This window comes from Mobula hypostoma, chromosome 2 (assembly GCF_963921235.1).
Source record: "Mobula hypostoma chromosome 2, sMobHyp1.1, whole genome shotgun sequence".
In the NCBI taxonomy this organism is placed as follows: domain Eukaryota; kingdom Metazoa; phylum Chordata; class Chondrichthyes; order Myliobatiformes; family Myliobatidae; genus Mobula; species Mobula hypostoma.
In genome coordinates this window covers 154551383-154558091 of record NC_086098.1, presented here as the reverse complement: position 1 = coordinate 154558091, position 6709 = coordinate 154551383, and the positions used below count along the sequence as shown (strand labels likewise).

The 6709-nt window shown below is 41.8% G+C and overlaps 1 pseudogene; it reads right to left on the bottom strand.

Moving 5' to 3' along the window:
• Positions 1 to 297: 297 nt before the first annotated feature.
• On the bottom strand, positions 298 to 5476 carry LOC134359763 (immunoglobulin lambda-1 light chain-like; annotated as a pseudogene).
• Positions 5477 to 6709: the final 1233 nt, after the last annotated feature.

Below are 6709 nucleotides of genomic sequence, written 5' to 3'. Positions count from 1 at the left end.
TCAGTTTTCTTTTAATATGTATGGAAATTTCGCTGACAATTAATTACACCACTTATCCTGATGTAGCCATAGTGATTACGGTTAGTTCAGGTAGAAAATCTGCTCAGTAACTAGCACAATGTTAAAACGACATTGTCTATTTTATTTAATTGAGTTCCAAAGTTTGATCATCTTCACTATCTAAGCAACCTTTTGAAAAATGATGCTCTTGTCGGCCATATTGAAAGAGGCAAAACGCCACCGTAGATCAGGTAGATTTTAATTACCGTGGGATAAAATTACATTGAAACTATTAATTTCAGAATGAATTCAATTTAAGAATACTCAGCAGGACGCAATGCATATTTTCTGCCGATGGAAAAATTTGTGAGCTACAATAGAAAATGTAATATCTGTACATGAAATTCATTTGTTTTATTTTAAAGAATCAGCGTATAAACATATTGTATTACATACAGCTGGATCGCACGATGTTTGTTTGAAATTGCTTTGCCTGAGACTCGTGTTTAACCACGCAGGAGTAATGCTCGTGTGAGTTCCAGTCTGAGGCCGGCAGAGTCAGGTAACTGCTCGCACTGAACGTGTTGTCCGTGTCCTGCTGGATCCGGCTGGTCTCAACGCCATTCCTTCTCGTACTGCCGTCCGCCATCCACTCGATATTCACAGCGGCCGGATTAAACCCGCTCACCAAACACACCAGGGTGGCGGTGCCCTGTCCCTGAATTTCCTCCGCAGACGGTCGGAGGACGGATACGGCGGGTTTTCGCTGATCTGTAAGTAGAAAGAAGTGCAGGGAAATGAATTATTAATTGATATAATTTGGATTCAAACTTCGTCTTTTTTTTGTAATTGTGATTTTACAATCTTAAAAGTCAGAACGCATGAGAACGCGGACACAACTGAATCTCATTAACGCATTTTGTTCTTCCACAAAGACATCCAAGCCAAAAAATATCATGGCCATTAGAAGTAGCTACAATGTAAAGGAAAGAGAAGGATTTTTACATAACAGCAAAATTCACAACAATAAAATAACAAATTCCGATGGAGTGGCAAAACAAAATCCGATTGTAGAGGCTTCTGGACAATAGCGTACAGAACCCATCTATTCGGCTGCATTGCTTCCCGCATCGTTATCGTAACTGCAACTCAGAACCACCGTTTCCACTGCAAGGCGAATTCAGGCACTGAGATCGTGAATGCCAAGAAACCCATGAACGTCAGTGTTTAATTCCGTGGCAAACATGCTGATGTTTAATCCAAATTTCAATATATCGAGATTGCTGAAGAGAGTTCGTCCGAAATTTCGATCGCTTTAAGTCACAATTCACACATGCATTGATAAACCTGGAGTAGTTTTGCTTTGAAGATCAAAGAAAATAATATTACTCTTAAACTGTTGTGTCCTGTTGTGGACTTGGATTTCAGAGGTTGAACCAATTGTTCTAAGGCCGAGGTAGAATATGAGGTACAGATTTCAACGGTAGCAAGTTTTCCCGTTTAGGTTTAGGGTATGTCACCATACCGTTGAATGACCAGCCGACCCCAGCTTTGCCTTGCAGTGATTAATTCAATACGAAATGCTAATGCACGTTAACATGAAAGATGAGTCACGAAATCCAATTACTCTTGCATCACTCAGAGGAAAGAAGAAATTTCTGAGACTGAATTACTTGGAATTGACAGCCAGTGTGCATTGCTGTTAACCCAAGCCAGTGCCGAGAGTTCTGCGCTTCATCATGAAATACTCTCCAATATATATAAGATATACTTTATACATCCCGCGATACCCTGATCCAATCTGATGTAATCATCCTATAGTTAATATCGTGACAGATTATTGACATGTTCCATGATGTTAAAATCGTAAAGACAGGAATCATAGAACCAACAAGAAACCCCGAAAGAGATTTGGCAGAGCGCGTGGCGAAATGTCGTCGCAGCTATTTTTACGTAAAAATCAAGAGATGAGGCAGTGAATTTGATTGACTTACTGTGCCTTTGTCCCTCCTTCTCGGAGGTGCAACAATTCGCCGCAGTAAAGGAAGGATTGGGAATGGCGAAAAATCATGGAAATATTTTAATCGGAACAAATAATACCAGTTAAAGTTGTATACTTGGATTTTTTAGTTTTTAGTCCCACAATTAATTCCGAAAGGGTTGTTTGGACCGGGGTAATACACAGTGAAAGAAAACCCGATAACCACTCTCAGAGGTCTATGAAATCCAGAAGGATGTGGATATCTGAGTCACGGTTTTGCTAATAATTTTTCATAAATTTGAAAAATTGAACCCATTCACACAATGAGATATCAAGTCTACAGAACAGAATTTACAAAGAGATCATTTTACAGTCCCATCTCGAAGGAAAGCGCGGCGACAAGACAGAGAAGTTAAAGAGTGATTTTCCAGTGTTTCAGACCTCAGAGTTGTTATTCAACGAGAAATCACTCAGTACTGTAATGACCGGGTATCCAAAAATTAGAAGGAAGCAAATACTCAGTGGCCTGCGGGACTGGAGAGTTTTGAAATGCAAACAAAAAGGTGGGCCGAGTGACAATTTGATATTAAAGCGGAGACACATACACTGAGACGTTGCAGAAGCTCAAACAAACTGGTGAGGCTGAGGTGGGCTCTGGGATGGGATCATGATGAAGACGAATTTGGGAGAAGTTAGAACGGGGCACCAGAATCTCGATGGATTAATAGGTTTAGAAAAAGAGGAGCCAAAGTAAACGTGATAAGATCAAGTTGAGCAAACAGAGATCGAAATTAGGCATAAATGGAAACTAAACACAAGTGAGAGTAGTTGCTATGACGAAGGAGAAGGAGCCTGGGAGGCTGAAAGATCTGAAGTTAGATAAGTCACCAAGCTAGAAGGACTACACTCCAGGATTCTGAAGGCGGTAGCTGGATAGATCATGGAGGCATTAGCAACGATCTTTCAAGAATGGGCCCATGGGTCCGGAGGATTGGAAAATCACAAATATTAGTCCACATTCTAGGAAGAGAGGGAGGCGAAAGACAAGAAATTACGGGCCAATTACCCTGATGTCAGTTGTTGCCAAGATGCTAGAATCCATTATTAAGGACGAAATTTCGGGCCAATTGGTACTTGTTGACAAATCTGCTGATATTCCTTGAGAAAATACCAGGGAGGATAAACAAATAAGAGCCAGTGAATGTTGTTTACTTGGATTTTTGGAAGACCATGGAGAAAGAGTCACTCATCAGGCTGCCTAACAGGTTAAGAGCACATGATATTACCGCAAAGATACAAGCATGGATGGAGCATTGTCTGACTGACAGGAGAAAAGCGTGAAGATAATCTTTTCTGGTTGGCCACCGGTGACGCGTGGTGTTCTGCAAGGATCGGTGTTGAGTCTGCTACGTCACATGCTAAAAGTTAATGATCTGGATGACGGGATTTATGGATTCGTGACCATGTTTCTGGAGGATGCAATGATAGGTGGAGGAGCAGACAGTGCTGAGGTAGTAGGAGTCCCCAGAATGATCTTGACGGATCAGGTGTATGGGCAGAGAAATGGCAGATGGAATACAGTGTAGGAAATAGTATGGTCGTGCACTATGGCAGAAGGAATAAAGGTATAGACTTCTTTCTGAACGAGGACCGAATTAAGAAGTCGGAGGTGCAAGGGGATTTGAAAATCCTCGTGCAGGATTCCCTAAATGTTAACTTGCAGGCAAGAGCAAGGTTAGTATTCATTTTGAGATGAGTGGAATGTAAAAGCAAGGAGGCAATGCCAAGGTTTCAAAAGGCATTTGTCAGACCACATTTAGAGTATTGTGACCAGTTTTGGGCACATATCTAAGAAATGTGTGCTGGCATTGGAGAGGGTCCAGAAGAGGTTTATAGGAATGATCGCGACAAAGAAAGAGTTAAGGTATGAGGAGCAATTGATGGCCCTGGGTCTGTACACGCTGCAGTTCAGAAGAATGAGAGGGTATCTCATTTTATCCTACCGAATACTGAAAGACCTAGATTGAGAGGAAGTTGGAGGATGCTCCCTATAGTGCGAGAGTCTAGACCTAAGAGAAAAGCCTTTGAATATAAGGACAGTCCTTTAGAACAGAGATGATGATGATTTTATTTATCCATAAAGTGTTGCATCTGTGGAATATATTGCCAAAGGAGGCTGTGGAGACAACGTCTTTGGGTATTTTTAAAACGGCGTTTTATAGTTTCTTGATTAGTAGTGACATCAAAGGTTATGGAGAGAAGACAGTAGAATGGGTTTGAGAGAAAACAAACCAGCGATGATCGAATGCGGAGCGGACCCGTTGTGTCGAATTCTCTAATCCTGCTCCTTTGTTTTCAGGTCTTATGTAAATAGAAATTCTCTATTGCAAATCGTTAACATTCACAGCTCTGCTCTTGTCCCTGTTAAGCCTCAGGTTCAGGATAAAATTTATTGGCAGTCAACTGTGTACACGTATATGGTCAAACATAACAACGTTCTTGGAGACCAGGGTACATATAACTCAAGCACAACAATATAGTAATATTACCAGAAATAATTAAAAAAAATAACAAAATGTATTCAGGACAATTGGCATTCAGATCCCTCATACAAGCACTTGCTGGTTCTAAGCACGACCTCACCCCTGCTGTCTAATGCAAAACCTCACAGTTGTGAATATATTTTAATAAATCACTTCTCTGTTCCCTGGGAAACTTTTAAGGAACCCTCGATAACAGCAAGTAGCATGTATTCACGAAGCTATTTAAAAAAATCTGACTTCAATGAACTCTGGGTATTTAGAAAATACTTTTCAGCCAAACTGAGTAACACTACCAAGCAAACAGGATGTATATGTGCTAGCTTTCTGCCTGCGGTATTGTAAAGATACAATGGGAAGCGCTCTGTAAACAGCTTCGAAGAACAGATAACATTATTCCAAGGTACAAACTAAAGAAATATCAAACAAAGTTTAATGCGATCTCAGCCCAGCAAATATTAACTTACTGTTGAAATTCAGTTTAGTTCCTCTCCCAAAGGTGAATCTGTTTATGTTATCGTCCCAGACACCACAGTAATAATCGGCGGCGTCCTCCCATTGCACGTTGGTGATGGTTAAATGCATTTAGTTGCTTGATGTGTCTATGGAACCGGTGAATTGATCTGGAATTCCTGATCCTCTCGTGGAGCTTCCATACCACACAAAAACTGGGGCGCTGCCGGGTTTCTGCATGTACCAGCTCGTGTAGTAGCTGCCGATGCTACCCCCTGACATGGTACAAATGATCTTCACGGTTCTACCCGGAGACGCCGATACAGACGGAGACTGAGTCAAAGTCATCTCCGCGTTTGCAGCTGGCGAAAATAACAAATAATTATTTAAAAACCTTAAGTAAAATACACAGTAGAAAGGACAGTATTGGCAAAGATTAAGCATTCTACTTACTGAACAAACAGAACACAAGCGCGGCTAGAACCTGGACCCATTTAGCCATCGTGAAGCAGAAATGACGAATCGGAAGTCAAAGGCTTTTGGACACAAGTCCTGTTCAGTGCTGTTTCGAAGCTGCTCTTTAAGAATTGTAGAAGATGCGACGTCACTGAACTATATATTCATGCAAATCTCTACTCACGAACGAACTGAATCTTGATTTCAGGAAATGGGCGGGGCAGCTATGTTAACGGTGCTGAGGTCGAGAGAGTTGAGAAATTCAAGTTCCGTGGAGTGGACATCACCAACAAGGCATCCTAGTCCATCCACGTAGATACCAGGGCAAAGAGCGCTGACCGGCGCCACTACATCCTCGGGAGTCTAACCTTGGCTCTCAGCAATTTTTATCGATGAATTCTGTCTAGGTGCAGCGCGGCTGGGTATGGTATCTACAGAGAGTTGTTTATAGAGAATTGTTTATAGAGCTCAGCACATCACGGAAGCCAACTCCTCACTCTGGTCTCTATATACACTTTTCACTGCCTCGCCAAAGCAGCCAATATAAGCAAAGACGTCATCCATCACCGACATTCTCTCTTCTCCCCCATCCCATCGGGCAGAAGATCCAAAAGCCTTAAAGGCACATACCACCAGGCTCACAGACAGCGTCTATCTTTCTGTTATGTGACCACTGAATGTTTTCCTCCTGAGATCAGATAGACTCTTGACCTCACAATCTACGTCGTTATGCCCCTTACTGTCTACCTATACTGCACTTTCTCTATAGCTGTAACACTTTATTCTGCGCACTGTGCTGTCAAATTGCACTGATGAACTGATCTGCATGAATGACCTGCAAGTTAAGCTGTTCACTGCACCTCGGTAAATGTAACAAGAATAAAAATATTTTTGAAAATTTAGCAATTTACGTGATATCTTATGACCGATTCACAGGGTCACTGTCGACTGATATTTACACATTTCCATTCAACCCTAAAACTCCCTCTCCCCAACACAAATGTCCAGAAGGGAAATATACTGGCAGTGTGACATAATGGGAAGAAACGGCTGAAGTACTGTAGCTTGAGGTTGCCATGGTCCCGAATAGCTCAGGGCGCGAAGGGCTGCATCTGTCCAGAAATCCGAAGCGATGAATAGACAACAGGCAAACAGAAAGACTGATTATTGCGAGAAAACAGAAATGTTATGCGGAAAGCTTAGAAGGAATCTGAGTAAAGTCTCTTTGGCGTACCCTCTCTGCGATAGCACTGTATGAACTTTGCAGCAAGTCCCTTCA